The 16462-nt window shown below is 50.4% G+C and overlaps 1 protein-coding gene across 2 annotated transcripts in view; it reads right to left on the bottom strand.

Moving 5' to 3' along the window:
• KCND3 (potassium voltage-gated channel subfamily D member 3) overlaps positions 1-16462 on the bottom strand; it is a 208928-nt gene that overhangs the window by 95485 nt on the left and 96981 nt on the right. The window lies entirely within an intron of this gene.

The following is a 16462-nucleotide window of genomic DNA, read 5'->3' as shown; positions in this document are numbered from 1 at the left end:
GCAGCCCCATTCAACATGAAACTGTGGCTGATGGATGTTCGTGGAAAGAGCAGAAAAACAGGGCCAGTGAGCTTGCCTGCCGTTTGCCTTCTCTGTTCAAAGGTAGGCATCAGACACGGCAGTAAAGATCGAAAACACACACACACACACCAAGGAAGTTCACTACTTAGCTGGTGGGGAAACGGGCCCCCAAATGCATGTCTTCCTTAGGCCAAGTCGCTAGCCCACGGGATAGACCATGAAGCTGATGTTTCTGAGTGACTCATTGCCTGGACCCCAGCTACTGACTTGTGCTATGCCCTGGGACAAGTCCTTTCATCTGTCTGGGCCTCAGTTTCCACACCTGTGAAGTGATCCTTTTCAGTTGGGACATTCTATAATCCCAGGGGCCACTACCTGCAATTGATTCAGGACAAACCCCATGAGTGGGCAGAGGCCCGGAGCAATCAAACGGTGCATTTTGTACAGTGCTTGTGAGTTTTCCTGTGCTGCTAGGTGGCTGCTATGGACTTGGCCCAGTGCGTAGCTAATCCACCTCCTAAGCCCTCTCTAGACCATTTTAATTGCTATGATGCAACCCCACGCTATCTGTCACCTCTACGTTCAGGCCGCCGGCCCTGGCTTCAGTTGGGGGTTACCCCAGGAGCTGTGAGTGGATCTTAACTCCAGCCCAAGTTAAACAAAACCAGGCAGGTTCACTCTGCTCTCAAACACTCACGGGACTTACTCTGAGGCCAAGGAAAAGTGATTTGGGGATTAGTTACTATTTTCAGACAACTTCAGAGTCGGGAAAGAGACAGATTTTTGTTCTTCCTCTTTTGACCATGCTCTTCCCAAAGCAGACAGGGCAAGAAAGGGGGAGGAAGAAGAGCGGAGGGAAATTTATAGAAAGAGGAAGGAAGGTGTGGACCTGGGTTTCTTGCCCAGAAGCGAGGGAAGAGAGAAAGTTGGTGAAACTCACTCCCTGGTCCTGACCCAGCATGTGGAGCCAGGTCCCTCGGGGATCCTTGCCATCTTATGTCTCTGGTAAGAAGGCCCCACGTCTACATGAACTGATGGGGATCCTGTCTCAGAGAGCCATCATTCGTTCATTCCCTCACCCATTCGAATGCATTAAAAAACTGCTGGGCACTGTGCCAGGCTTACAAGTTGTCTTTGTTTAATAAAGTTTAATTTACGAGTGAGGCATAGTAAGAGATTAACAACAATAACTGGAAATAGAACAATTATAACAATATACTATAAATTATAAGAATGTGGTCTCTCTCCCAAAGTATCTTTTTGTCCCGTACTCCCCCTTCTTCTTGTGATGACGTGAGATGGTAAAATGCCTACGTGAGGAGAGGTGAGGGAATCATGTAGGCCTTGTGATGCAGGATTAGGCTACTGTCGACCTTCTGATGATATGTCAGAAGGAGGCTCATGTGCTTCTGGACCGCTGTTGACCGCAGGTAACAGAAACTGTGGATGTCTTAAATTTGCCTGTATCCCCAAATACTTGAAGCTCCATCAAACCAGTGTCCCCAACACCTTTGTTTCTTGTGTGCCCCTCTGTGCGCACACACCTGAGACCTGGGGTTGGGGAGGGAGGGAGAACACACTTTGAGTTGCCTGCAGGAAAGGAGTAGATCCTTCACTTTTGAGGTGATCAGAGGGAGTGAGGAAGGCACAAGGAAGACTGTGCAGTGGAGGGAGTGGGGGATCAAGGGCTAACAGATATGGTTCTATCCTATATCGAGGATCCACAGCCATTGGTCAATTGCCCATGCCAGAGCGGTGTAATAATGGAGGATGTTACATATTCTTCCCAGGCCCACCAAGCCCCTCGGCTGTTGACCTTCGGCCTCATGACACATAGTGAGGGCAGAGGGGAAGAGTCATTGACCTTCCTCTTGAGTAAGTTATTTTCCCAGAGCACATATCATTCGGCTGGGGGTGGGGCCACCTAGGACTTTAAATTTGCTGTGTATATTCCACTAGCAGAAAACCCAATTTCCAAACCCGAGGAAGCAAAAGGAGGCCGATAGATATTAATAACTGCTAACATTTTGGGGAGGACTTACTACATGCTGGGCATTTTTCCGTGTGTGTTGGGCATTTTTAACAGCCATTTAAATGTATACAAATTCCTCTCTCTCTCTCTCTCTCTGCCCCTCCCCCACTCACGCTCTCATTCTCTTTCAAAATAAATATATAAACCTTAAAAAAAGGGGGGGGTGCCTGGGTAACATTGTTGGTTAAGTGTCTGACTCTTAATTTTGGCTCAGGTCATGGTCCCACAGTTCGTGGGATTGAGCCCCATGTCGGGCTCTGTGTCAGCAGTGCAGAGCCTACTTGGGATTCTCTTTCTCCCTCTCTTTCTCTCTCAGTCTCTCTCTGCCCCTCCTCCTCCCCCACTCTTGCTCTTGCTCTCTCTCAAAATAAATAAATAAAACTAAAAAATAAAAGTATACAAATTCATCTAGTCCTCACAAAAACAATGCTATGGAGTAAGTGGTATTGTTATTCTCATTTTTTTTTTTCCGAATGAGGAAACAAAGGCACAGCAAGGTTAAACGACTTGCCCAAGGTCACACAGCTGGTAGATGCAGGAGGAGGCGTGCCTGCAACAGAAGCACCCAGATGAACCTCACTGCTATCCACTGGTTACTGAAAGAGAAGTTTGTCCTTATCTGCTCTGGCTTGTTGCCACCGCCAACTTTCAGACTAGCAGGCAGAGAAGCATGTACGTGAAACCTCTTTCTGTCTCTTTGCTGAGTCCCGTTTCCCAGAGTGTGAAATGAGCTTCCCTCCTGCCAGCCACAATATGTCCTTATTATGCCTAATAAGACACGGGGCTTCTAGTCAGCACAAGCTCAGATGTTGAACGAAGGGGAGACTTGGGGACTCTGCTTCCACTCCAGCATCCTCCTGTCCGGGGTGTGCAAGGCTGAGGCCCAAGGCTCTGACAAGGCAGGACCCATGTGTGTACCCTTCTCCCCATCCTTGGTGACTTTGCCCCATTGTTCCTAGTAGTGTGGGGTCTGGGGAGGAAAAGGAGGGGATAAGAAGCGGAGAGAGGCACTCCCACAGTCATAGGCTTGTGTTTTAAGCTGCACAGCTGGCTGCCGAAGACAACAGAGGTAGGAAGCCAGCAGAAAGGACAGCCTCGTTAGAGGAGCCTATGGGATGCCCACATTCCTGCCTCCCAGAGCATCAGTTGGAGGGCAAGGCGTGGAGAATGAGGGACTGGCTGCAACCGGGCAGGGTCACTGTGATGGCTAATTCTACGCGTCAACTTGACTGGGACATGAGGTGACCAGACATTTGGTCCAACAAATGGGTATTATTTTGGGATGAGAGTAACATCTGAGTGGTAGACTGAGTAAAGCAGTTTGCCCTCGCCCCACCCACCAATGTGACTGGCTCTTATCCAATCAGTTGAAGACCTGAATAGAAAAAAAAGGGCTGACCCTCCTACAAATTATAGGAAAACTTCTTCTGCCTGATGGTTTGAACTGGGACCAGGGTCTTTTCGGGCCTTCAGACTTGAGCTGAATCATCGGCTTTTCTGGAACTCACACGGTCAACTCACCTGGTCCTCAGGCCTTCAGACTCATACTGGAACTACACATCAGATCTTCTGGCCTCCAGCTTGATGACTGCAGATCTTGGGACTTCTCAGCCTCTATAACTGTATGAGCCAACTCCTTATAAGAGAACCCTCTTATACTGGTTCTGTTTCTCTGGAGAACCCTCAGTAATCCAAGAACCATAAATATTCATTGGTGGGGACCTGGCTTGGAGCTTGGTGGGTTGGGTTTCTGAGTGCAGGGGAAGGTTCCGAGTCAATGCATTTACATTCTTGCCTCTCAGCTTCCAGGGATTATTCCAGCAGCCCCTGAAATGCAGCCTGGAGCCGAAAACTCAGCATGAAGGCACTTTTCTGGCCAAATATTCCTAGATATGGCCTGGTTTTCAAAGCTTGAAATTAAAGCCCATGCTCAGAGGTCTTCCGTCTTTTCCAGCTCTGTATGTGCTGCAAGGGCTGAAAAGAACCATATGGTGTGAAAGTCTGAACATGCTTCAGCCTTGCAGGGAGAAGCTTGCTTACGTGTCCAGAAGCAATGTCTGGAGAAGACAATGGCTGCATTCAAGGGGGCTGTCTTTGCCAGTTTCGTGCCTCCACGAGGAGGGGCCTTCATCCAGATACGTGGTCTCTGTAGCCCCTCAGAGTCTCAGAGGAAGGTATCACAAGACTGCCCACTCATTTCTTCCAGAGTTGGCTCATCCAGAAGATTTCAAACACTTTCATTCTAAGGCAAGTCAATGTTTCTGCCATGCACACTGGAGTAGGTGAATCCAGGGGTGGGCTGGAGAGGCAGTGTGGCAGTGCGGGTCAGCACTGGCCAGAGCTCAACTGTCTGGGTCAATCCCAGGGCAGACTCTGACCGCCTAGGAGAACTTGGGCAAGTTACTTAAGCTCCTTGTACCTCAGCTTCCTCATCTGAAAAATGGGATGATTATAGTGGTAACCACTCTTAAGGTTGTCATGAGGATTAAATGAAGTAATAAATATGTAAATAAAGTTATATACACATATATATGCTCTCTTATATATATGTATATATATGCTCTCTTATATATATATATATGCTCATATATATATATGTGTATATATATATAAAACTTAGCAAAATGGCTGTCCTATAGTAGCACAACACAAATTTCGCCATTGTTACGTATTTATAGGTTGGTGGAACAGTTTGCCCTTCTTCGTATCCCCCCTCTAAGCCTAGAACTTGCCTGGTATTCAAGGAATTTACATATGTCGAAAATACAGGGTGATGGCAAACATTCTGATTTCAGGCATTACCCATCGCTAGGATCTCAGCCCAACGCACACTCAGCAGCGGGATACTTGAGACATGGCCTTGATCATCAAGAACTTATAAATTGAGTTATGGAAGGTTCTTTACTCTCACTGGGTTATATACTGGCAACTTCTACAACGGGAGGTACAACTGAGAACGGGGGCTCTGAGCAGAGTTCAGCCAGCCCGGGCGGAATCTACCTAGGGCATCTCTGGGCTCTAAGGTGACACCCCATGGCTTCAGGCTCATCCAGCTGATGTCTCTACTGGACGGAAGGAGCCCATCTCCTCTGGATTAAGAGCATGGATTAGGAGAGAGGCACTCGGGATGGTAACTTAACGTTTTGAAGTTTCCTGCTGGGATGTCTTTGTTAGTGCCATATAAATACGGAGTAGGAGCACAATGTCTTAAGTAATAAAGGAGGAGAAGGAAAAAAATAATCCAGAGAGAAATCAACTTATGGCTCATTTAAACCTTATTGAAATTTCTACTGTGGAAACATTTAAATATCATAGTTACTGCCGTGTGTCTTCGCTCCTGCTATCCTCGGGTGGATGTTCCGTTGCACATTTGCTTGGGGAGCAGAACAATAAAGCTGCTCAGAAATTGCTTTCCCACTGCTAGGTAATTACAACGGGTTTTTATTCCAAATGTAAAGAATGAACCATTACTTTTTTTTAATAAAGGGAGCTCTTGGTTGGCCCCGGCCCTCTGCGCCCCCAGCCTCCAGCTGCACTCGCCGTTTGCTCCTGGGTCCTCGGCTACATTTCCCAATGGGGCCCTTCTTCCCTGCCTTTGCCCTAAGAGGCAGCTCGAAGCAGCTGTGTCTCCCAGCCCAGGAGCCTCGTGTGTCACTGTTTAGAGAGAGGGACGGCCCCCTCCAGGTCTCTGTCAAGAACATTAAATATTTAGCCCGACTCCATCCAGGCCATCAAACACGCTCCTGTCTCCCTTTCCTACCCAAAGTGACACATTTCCCCACCCCATCTCTCCATCTTTTTTTTTTTTAATCCCAAGCAAGCGATATGGGATTAACTCAGCATTTGTCAGCTCTGTCTGAGCACAGGCGTGAGCTCCTCAGCTCTCTCTCACCAGACGAAGCAGAGAATGCGCCTTTTGTGCTCTCAGATGCCCAGTTCAGCCTGGCATTCAAGTGAGCACCTGCCCAAGGCTGCACCGGCTCAAGTCCCCACCAGCTGCCCCCATGCAGCTTCTCCTGTCCCATTTCTCAGGTTGAACTCTGGGAGGGCTTCCCCCATCACCTGACATGTTGCTTTCTTTCCTAACTCTCTCTGACTCTGGCTACGGTGTGCTGGCCGTGGGGGCAGAGGGAGGGGGTGGGCGACAAATTCTCTTTATGCTACGTCACCTCCAAGGTCACCAGGAGGGAGAAACCGAGGCGGCAGCATCTACATGGCACGTGACATAGGGGCAGTCCAGGGCAGCCTCTGAGGCACGCAGGGCAGAGAGCCCATCATCCCGCAGCTGTGTGGCTCTGAGTGCCCCTTCCCTGCTCTGGGCCTCAGTTTCCCTCTTTGTCAAATGCGGAAGGTACACTGCATATGTTTGCAATACTCTGAACTATAATACCCCATGAGTTCATATGTCAGTAACATCCATTTTGACCCACTCTTGGTTGTTTTGCCCTATGCATGTGCACATGTCCTTCCCTGGACCTAAACATACATGGCTGGAGCCAGACAAAAGCACCATGTTAGCCTGAGTCACATGGCTCTGAAGGGGCTAGTCTGCTAATTTTCAGACTATACACACTTTATTCCAGGGAGAGGAGGAGAGTAAGGGAGGTGCCTGGTGCCCTCGTGTACTGAAGAAATATGAATGGAGACCCAGAAGCTTTGAACAGAGGCAGGTGGGTGGCCCCTCCAGGGTAGAGAGCTCCTGCTGCTTTGGGGGGCTGTCCCCTACACTCTGTTCCTGGCTCTTACCTTTGGGGAAGCCATGTACCCTCTCCGAGCTTTGATTTTCCTCCTTGGTTTAATGGGATGACATTATCCAGGCCCTCCACTTATGAGCACCAGTGAAGAAATGAAAAAATGTCCTTTGGGAAGGAAAAAAGTCAGAGGACCAACAGGGAAACTGAGGCCTGGGGGCCCCCCCCTTACGTGTGGGAGAACTGACTAGCACTCCATATTGGAGTGAAGCAGGGCCTACTGCACAGGGTTCGTATGCTCAGTAGGCACTGTCCCTGTGCTTCTGGAGGTCAGCGTTAGCAAGGAGAGATCATCTCCTGTCAGGATCTCCCTGCCCTGGGGCCCAGAACCCTCGCAGAACAGACCACTATGTGTCCAGGGCCAAGAAGGGGCCTGGAAGTGAAGGTGTGGTGTCTGCTCGGGGTCTGGAGAGTGTTTGGGGTGGCGGGGAAGAGCCTCAGTGTGTGAGCCAGGTCTGGCCCCCAAGTCCCAGCTGCCCTGAGGTGTGGCCAACGAGGGGGTGGGGGGATGGGGGGAGAGCAGCGGCTGTGCTGGGGGCGGACAAAGGGAGAAGACAAAGATTATTTTAAACCTGTATTAATCACTGCTCCAAACAGGGACTGGGGGTGGGAGCCACAGCTGTCATAGGGAGCTGGTGAGGGTGGTGGAAGAGAGTCCACAGGGAGGGGCCGGAACTCCTAACTCCCCACCAGGACCTCGGCCCAGCCCAGCTGTGAGCCTGGGGTCTTGCTGAGTCTCTGCAGCTTGCCCCAGACTCCAGAGTAAAGAAATCAACTGCATTCCAGTTTTCCAGGCCAACTGGTCTCACGCCTCACCAGCCTCCCCTCCACACTCACCACGAGTTAACCTAAAACAGTTTGGATCATGTCACTTTCCTCAAAGGCTAGTAATGGCTTCCTGTGCCCAAACGGGGGCCTCCTCCTTGGTCTGAGGACAGCTAGCCCACCTGGACCTTCCAGTGCCAAGAGCAAGCCCCAGCCACAGGTTTGACAGTGATGACGAGTGAGCACTTCCCATAGGCCTGGCACCGAGCTAAGGGCTCTCGTAAATTTCTTCACTGAATACTCAACATCGTCCGTTTGCAGACAAAGAAACTGAGGCTTGGAAGCACCACATGACCAACATGTGTGAGATACCCAAAACTTATGTTCCTAAATCGTGGAGAGTTCCACAGACATTCACGATTCCCTGCTTCGCTCAGCTCTTATTCTGAGAGGTTTCCTTGGTCCCTTTTTGCCCTTGAAGACATCCTCCCCACTCCTCAGGGCTTGGCTCAAAGGCCACCTACTTCAAGAAGTATCCCTGACTGAAGCTTAACCAGGGACTCAAAATAACTGCAGACTTATTTACTATTTACTGCTATGTAGGTGGGACCATCTATCTCGGTTTCATAGGCAGAAAACCAGCAGCTTAGAGAAACGAAACAAAGTTATCCCTTGTCTCTCAGCTACTGAGTGATGGAGGAGGGTTTGATCCAAAGCCAGGTCTCCCAACAATTCCAAGTTCAATGTTCTTCACACTTTGACTGCTTCAGTGACTCTTCCTTTATGCATCCGTGGTCCTTTGTGTGTGCCTTTATTTAGAGCTTATCAGATTCTGTGTCAAAAATCTGCACTAGGATATTAGAGTGCTGGATAATAACTACAATATTGATGGCTCGCTCTGTGCACGAGGCATTTCGCAGTCCTGTTCGCATTTCATTCTCCCAACCATGATCTAGCTATTGCTATATCTCCATTCTTACAGGGGAGAGACTGATATTTTGGGCATTGGGTCCTGTATCCAGTGAACAACACGGTCTCACTATCTTTGTGGCATTAGGGTGAAGATCTGTCCCAAGTTCATGCCTTCCCACTATACAGGCTGCTTCTTTCAAGCTCCTCAAGTGCTGGGTCCGCGCTTCATTTATCCCTGAATGAATAGGACCCTAACACCATTTTGGACACAACGGGACTGAGCGAATAGAGAGATGGACCATTCCAGCTGGGAGCACTGGTCACTACCATCTTCATGGGGAACCGGGGCTCTGGGCTCTGCTGACACCAATAGTCCCTTCTTTAAAGCTTCAACTCCATTCTCTTTAGACAGACTTCTAAAGAGGTACGGGGAGTGCCCCCCCCCACATTTGTCAAGGCTTTAAAGAGGTTTGTCTGAGGACACTGATGCCTCCCAAAGTGAGGGAAAGAGAACTATTCTCCCGTGCTTTTCCCCTTGTTACTGACATTTCTGTACAACTTCCTGACTTCCCAGAGGTTCTGTGCCATTCCTGCCTGGGGCAGGGGGCACTGGAGGCTGAGAAGCCAGAGCCAAAGTCATCACCAGGAATGTGAGCAGTCCCGGAAGGAGGAGAGAAAACTCTGGAGAGAAAATTCCCATGTTGTGGTATCTCCATGGAGAAGGGCATCCCTGGAGGAGATTTGTCCCCAAATCTGGGGACTGACTATACGAGACTAGAGAGTCTAGGTGAGTTTCCAGTCAATCAGAGGATTCTCTCTTGCCAAAAATGAATCGCATGTTCATATGACTTTTGAAAAATGGTGGTGGTTAAGAACCAACCAGATTAATTAAGACCAGGTAGCACCAAATTCATGTTTAAAAATGTTTGTATTTTGGTAAAGTTCTAGATCAAGGTTTCTCAACCTTGGTACTATTGACATTTAGACTCATTGATTCTTTGTGCAGGTGGGGGCTGGGGGGTTGCTTTCCTAGGCATTCTGGGCTGTTTAGGTACACACCCTGCACCCTCTACCCACAATGCCAGTAGCAGCAGCCCCACCCCCAACACACACACTCGGTTGTGACAACCAAGGATGTCCCCAGACATTGCCAAATGTCCCCTAGAGGAAAATCTTCCCTGGCTCAGAACCACTGTTGCACCTGCTTCTCTGGTGAGGTATTTGATACCCTTGCACATTGTCCCTGAGAAGAAAAGGAAAAGGGGCTGGGAATCAGTCCAGTTAGTTGTACAGAAACTGGTAGAACACTGTGCACAGCGGTGTTGATCGCTGAATGGGCATCAGCCCGGGGCATGTCCATAGTGACAGGCCTCCAGGCTCCATACGTGTCTATCGGCCACAGCGATAAGGACATTGATGACATACTTACGTTGTGTACAAATGTCACCAGCCCGGTGGATATGGAGCTCTGTCAGATAAAAGACAGAAGATTCAAAAGGGTCTCTAACATCGTTAGGTGAAAAAGGCAAAGCTTCAGGGCACTGTGTCCCCGGATGCTGTCTGTGTAAGAAGCAGGTGAAACACGGGGACTGATATTGGTACTGGCTTGTACCTGTGTAAAGAAACCCCAGGAGGGTACCTGGGAAGCCAGGCACATGGTCACTACAGATCTTGGCGGAGAGGGGGTTGGGTGGATGGGGTGGCAGGGGGACTCTTCACAGTTTACTTTGTTATATTATTTGATTTCTAAACATGGACGTGATAATGAAATTATATGAGACAGAGTTTCAACCTAAACTAGGGGCCAAAATAAATACAATGTAGTTGAACAGACACAACATCCATCCTGCATTAGTTCAAAAAATTCACTCGGCAAGTATGATGAGAACAGACTTGAGAGGTTCGTGTAAAAGTCAGGAGTTTTTAGTTGGTCCCAGATCGCCAAGTCAACCAATCAACAGACACTCGACATCCACTACTAATGAAGGCTTTGACTGTTTATGGCATCCAGGTCAAGGGCAAAACAGTCCCCTTCGTACCCTGGGCAGCTCAGACCAAATTTGTAGCCCTACCTTCACTTTCGTAGGCTGTGTTTTTTGGAAGCGCATTGACAAGTGTGTATAAGGGATGGTGACCTAGATGGCGAGGGGCCTGGAGATTGTGAAAAGTATGAGGTGTAGGTGATGGAATCAGGGATACTTAAATGAGAGAAGAGCTGATTTAGAAGGGACACGAAAGCTGTCCTCAAACATTTGAAGGGTTGTCCTATGTGGGAGAGATCAGGGACCCTTTGCATATATAGCTCCGGCAGAGGCAAGCCCTCTTCAGTTTATCGGGAGGCCCATTTCCTCTCAGAACCATGCCAAGGCTGCCTTGTGAGAGAATAATAAAAGAGCTAACACTCACCGAGCACTTACAAAGCATCAGGCACTATGATAGACACTTTCCCTGCATTATCTCCCCGGCTTTTCATAACATCCCGAGAAGGTTTTTTTTTTTTTTCATTGTCTTTTTAAGAAAAGGGAGAATGGAGACTGTGAGAGGTTAAGTAAATGTGTCTGAGGTGACGCAGCCCAGCCTGTATACTTGACCAGTGTGCCTGCTGCCAAGAGGTAGTGAGCTATCTGTCGCAGCCAGCATTCAAGAGAGATGTAAGCTCTACCTGCCCACAATGCTCTGAGGAAGCTCATGCCTAACACACCGCAGTCCTCTAAGAAGAGAAGCCCTGGGCCTGTGAGAAGGCCAGGGGATGGAGTAAGGCATACGGAGAGAGAGGCAGGCAGGTTCCTACTAGTATTTATCAAGGCTAAAAATTGGAGGTTTTGGGTGGGGGTGGTGCCAGTTAGGAGTCGGAGAGGGGTGAGCCAGTAAGAAACACTGCTTGGCACTGGAGAGCCGCCCCGTCAGTCCACGGAGGCTGTGAGGGTACTTACAAACCCTGAGATATTTCACCTACCAATGCACGAAGCTCCTTCATGGGCATGATCCCACTCTAGTACGCGACCACTTTTCAGCAAATGCCCTTCTGGAAGGTGGGGGTGAGGAGGGACGGAAAAGATGTCTCCAGAGACAGAGGGGAGAATGACAAAAATAGACAATCATTTAGCAGTGGTCAGACTAGAGAAGAAAGAGGAGGGGGAGGGGAGAGAGGAAAGAAGAAACAAACCCCCCCAAAACCTCCTAATTCTTCTCAGCCTCATTTGGGAGCCAGGACAGACGTGTTTCGCTGCCTTCAAGTCCTTAACAATATTCCTAAGCGAAACAGACCTCCAAAAGGAAAGGACCCCTCAAGTGCCCCACGACTCCTCTGTCATGGAGTAGCAGGGGTGAACATTCCCTGGTGGGAAAAAGGAAGAGACAGCAAGTACGCCAGATTTAAAACTGGCTGAATCGAAGCACATAAAGCACAGGCTGGTGCTCACTTTTAAAAAGTTACCTGAAGGGCACCTGGGTGGCTCAGTCGGTTAAGCAGCCGACTTCGGCCCAGGTCATGATTTCATGGTCCGTGAGTTAGAGCCCCGCGTCGGGCTCTGTGCTGACAGCTCAGAGCCTGGAGCCTGTTTCAGATTCTGTGTCTCCTTCTCTCTGACCCTCCCCCGTTCATGCTCTGTCTCTGTCTGTCTCAAAAATAAATAAACATTAAAAAAATTTAAATAAATAAATAAATAAATAAAAATAAAAAGTTACCTGACACGCTGACTGGAAAAGAGAAAGGTAGGCTGGGCTTAACATGAGAAGGACTCACTTTGGAGCATCCAGGAATGGGAAGTCCTGGCCCGGTGGGAAGGAGCCACAGAGAAGGATTTACCATTCAGAGAACTTTCCCAGGGAGCCTGTTTACACACGAGCCTCAGAAAATTAGCACAGGGTGGGCCCTGGGGAAAGTGGAAAAGTCCCAGGTCCCGGCCGAGGCCGTGGGGCATCAGACAGGCCAACACTGTGGGGCTGGGACAAGGTCACCCCGGGTGGGTGGACCGGAGTGTCAGCAGAGTGAGCTCTAGAGAGGACAGAGGCACTAGGAGGGTTGGGACTGACCGCTGGCTATGCTCAACCAGAACCATCGTGGATGGAAACCTTTGCCGGGGGATGAGAAGGAAGAGATACAGGAGTTTCTGCTGGACAGAGCCTTGCCCCCCTGCAAAGGCCAGAGGCCAAGAGGAGAAGCCAGAGCGGGAGGAAGGTGCTAATTACAGGAAAGGAAGGGGAGGACTCGGAGGGAGAGGTGGAATGGAGGAGAAAACGCAGACTGGGACATGGAGACCCAGATAGAGAGAAACCCAAAGACAGAGAGAGACAGAAGCCTCTGCTGGGGCGGGGGGTAGGGGGGAGACAGGACCAGGGAGAAGAGACAACAGAGAAGTAGCAGCAGAAAGAGACAAACATACATTTGGAGAAAAAAGAGAAGGAAATGGCAGCAGGCAGACAGCCCTGGGGTCAGGGAGGGGGGACAGCAGGTCACAGGGTGGAAGGCTGCCTCATGGCCCAGCGCAATGCATCTGACCGTCACTCACTGCTGACGCACAGCTGTTCTCTGGCCGTGTCTCCCAAGGAAGCAGAGGCACACAGAAGGTGGTGTATCACTCTTCAGAGCAGGGCAGCGTGTCTACCTCAAAGTAAGGAGTCCGTCCCGGGGTTCGCTCAGCACCCCGCCACTCATCCTGGGCGAGGCCGCCAATGTCACCCCATACGTGAACAGAGGTGTGCCCAAAGTGTGTGTGGGGGGGTAGATGCCACAGCCTTGCCAGTAGGTCTGCTCCATGGACAGAATGATGGACCTGACCCTGCTCAGGCAGGCAGGGAGGACACGGTCAACCCAAGCATCCACTGGTCCCCCTGCCTGGAATGTCTTCACTCAGATAGGCACTCAGAGGCGTTTGCAGAGCACTGGTCTGTTGGGGTGTCTCTCAGATGCTTAGAATATCATTGCACACAACAAAGATTGTTGTTCCCAGCGGGGTTCACATGCTATGAGGGGAGGTTGGCTCAACTAAGTCAACCACACCATATGTTAGGAGGTAGAAAGTACTACAGAGGACAAAACAGCAGAGCGAGGGGGAGCAGGAAGCCTGGAAGCTCAGGGCAGCCTCTATCCCAAAGGCGACATCTGGGAAGTTGGCCGTGAGGCATCTGGGGTGAGCATTTCAGGCCATGGGAACAGTCAAGGGCAAAGTCCTGAGATGGGAGCTTTCCTGGAATGTTGAAGCACCAAGAGGGAGAGGTCCACGAATTCAGAGGGGCTCTGGGGGCCTGAATGGAGGGCACCATAAAGACTTTGGCTTTGCCTTTGGATGAAAGGATAGCCATCAGCGGGGTTCTCAGGGGAGGAAACCATGCTGTGATTCAAGTTGCAACAGGGGTGCGTTGGCTGCCCTGATGAGAGTCGATAAGGGGTCAAGGATGCAAGTAGGGGCCCCACCAGGAGGACGTTGCAGGAACGCAGGAGGGAGGGTGGCTCACACCAACGGTAGGAGTAGAGACGGTGAGGGTGGTCAGGTGCCGTGTGCTCTGGAGGAAGAGTCAGCAGGAGTCTCTGACAGATGGAATGTGGGGCGGGAGACAAGCAGAGGGGTTCAACACAACTCTAAGGCTTTGGGCTTGAGTACCTGAAAGGCAGGTGCTTTCACTCAACAAGGAATATGGGCAGACCGGGTTTGGGCCATGCAAGATGGGGCAGGGAAACCAGTTCCATTTGGACACGTTAGCTCTGAGATGTCTGTGAGATATCGCAGCGGCAAAGGGAAGAGCTCAGATGGACGGAGGAGTCTGCGGTCGGGGAGAGCTCGGTGCGGGAATTATAAACACAGGAGTAGGCATGCAAGGCACTGAGAGCCAGGAGAACAGACAGAAGGAGCAGGGAGTGGATGCAGGTGGAGAAAACGATGAAGGACCCAGCTCCAGGTTCTACCCCATCCCAGGGTCGGGGGAGAGAAGCCAGCAAAGGATCGAGACAGGGAGTGAAAGTGAGGGGGCAAGATCAGGCAGGTGTGGTGGCTCAGAAGCCGGGGGAAGAAAGCAAGTAGAGGAAGAGGGAGTGACCAAACGTGGTAAGTGCTGCCCTGAGGGCAGGGAGAGGATGAGTGAGAGGCCATCTTGGGATCTGGCAACACAGAGCCACAGGTGATCTCGATCCGATCCGAGTTTCAGGAGAGTGGTGGCGTTAGAGGGTGTGTGGCACCGAGAGGCCACGTAGCACAGTGACTGAGAGCACAGGTCTGGGCCCCAGCCGGCCAGGGTTCAAGTCCTGCTCTGCCTCTTACCAGCTATGTGACTTCAGGCAAGTTCTTTAACCTCTCTACGCTTCTGTTTCTGAATCTGAGGCCACCGTTAGGAGGATTATATCAGTGAGCACTCGTAAGGTGCCGGGCACATGGGCCACACAGTAAATGGCCATCAAGTTAGAAAGAAAAGAGGACAAGAAGGAAGAGAATGGGAGAAGGAGAAGCAGAACATTCCTTCACAGAGTTTTACTGCAAAGAGAAGCACAGAGGGAAGTGGTGGGGGAAGGAAAGGGAGAAGGTGTTTCAAGAATGAAGAAATAACAGGATGTCTGGTCCCCTCGCCTCCCCCAGGGTATCACCAAGCCCTTCTCGGGGACCACCCATGACCACCCTCGTAAGCATGGCACTCCTGACACTGCCTGGCTGCCTCTCGGCTTTGTTGCTCCCCATCACATTGGTCACCATCTAACGTGGCACTCTAACTTACTTCTCTTGCTGTCCCCCGACTAGTATGTCAGCCTCTGGAATGTAGGGAGTGTTGTCTGTCTGGTTGACAGTTGTAACTCCAGAGCCTAGAACAGGGCCTGGCATAGGGCAAGCGCTCCATGAATATGTGCTGGATACACAAACATGTTGGTACCCGTACTTAGGGAGGTCCCTGCCCATCAGGGAAGGGAAGAAGCCCCCTTCTTCATGTATTGTTCTAGGAACAGTGTCAGGTTCCGGGGAACTGAAGACGAATCACATGCCACCTTTGTCCCCATTTACCTTTGTCCCCATTTAGCCAACTTTCTGAGTGTGTGTGTGTGTGTGTGTGTGTGTGTGTGAAGACATGCAAGGCCATTCCCAAGCTGTGACATGGAAGTCCAGGGTCTTCCGGGCAGGGGAACAACACAGGCAGAAGCCTGGCAGTGAGAGCGAGTGTCCAGACCTTGCCCCTGTCCTCATGCCCTCCATCAAGCCTGCCCTGTTGCCCTGGCGCCCAGACTCTCCTCCACTTTGATGCTAACAGCACCTGGGTATCATTTATTGGACATTGCCCCAATCCATCAGCCAGTTAGCCAAGCCAGTGAGCCTTGAGACCTCAGGCAGATGGCATGCTTTCCGAGGGAAAGGGCCATGGTGCCTGTAGCAACACTTTATATATAGGGAGAGCTCAAGAATCGTTTGTTCACAGAATGTTCCTGAGGGCTGAACACCTGGCAGGAACTGTTCTGGACACTCGGGAGGCAGCCATGAGTGAGACAGACCAGGCCCTGCTTCCTAGAACGTGCATCATATTGGAGGAGATTATACAATAAATAAATCAACAAGTATGTAAGTCAAAGCTACCATAGTACCACGCAGAGAATGACAATGGGGAGGTGGCTGGGGCTCTCCGGACTGGCATTCAGGGACGGAGTCTCTGACATTTCAGCTGAGTCTGAACAATAATTATCTACTGAATCCATTAATGAACAGAAGGGAAGCAGGCAGGAAGACCTCCTGGAAGCCACATTCTAGGGAGGCATGGAACTGAAGCAGGGAGCCCAAGCTCTGGGAGGATACAGCAAAGCATCCTTCCAAATCAAAGACTTCCTGGAAGAGGTGGGTTTTGCTCAGGGTTGATCCCACATGGTGAGCAGCCTTAGATTTGCAAATGTGATCAGATAGCTTGGCTTTTAGCTGAAATGGTGACCAAGAGGGAAGGTTCTGGGTCCACAGAGGCTTGTTGAGTAGCTGTTCCAGGCCGAGCACCGGAAGATGGTGGAAGACGGTCCCTG

The sequence above is a fragment of the Panthera pardus genome, unplaced genomic scaffold (assembly GCF_024362965.1).
Source record: "Panthera pardus isolate Hobbes unplaced genomic scaffold, ASM2436296v1 HiC_scaffold_11, whole genome shotgun sequence".
NCBI lineage: Eukaryota > Metazoa > Chordata > Mammalia > Carnivora > Felidae > Panthera > Panthera pardus.
Note: the sequence above shows the minus strand (reverse complement) of the source record. Positions and strands in the feature narration are given on the sequence as shown.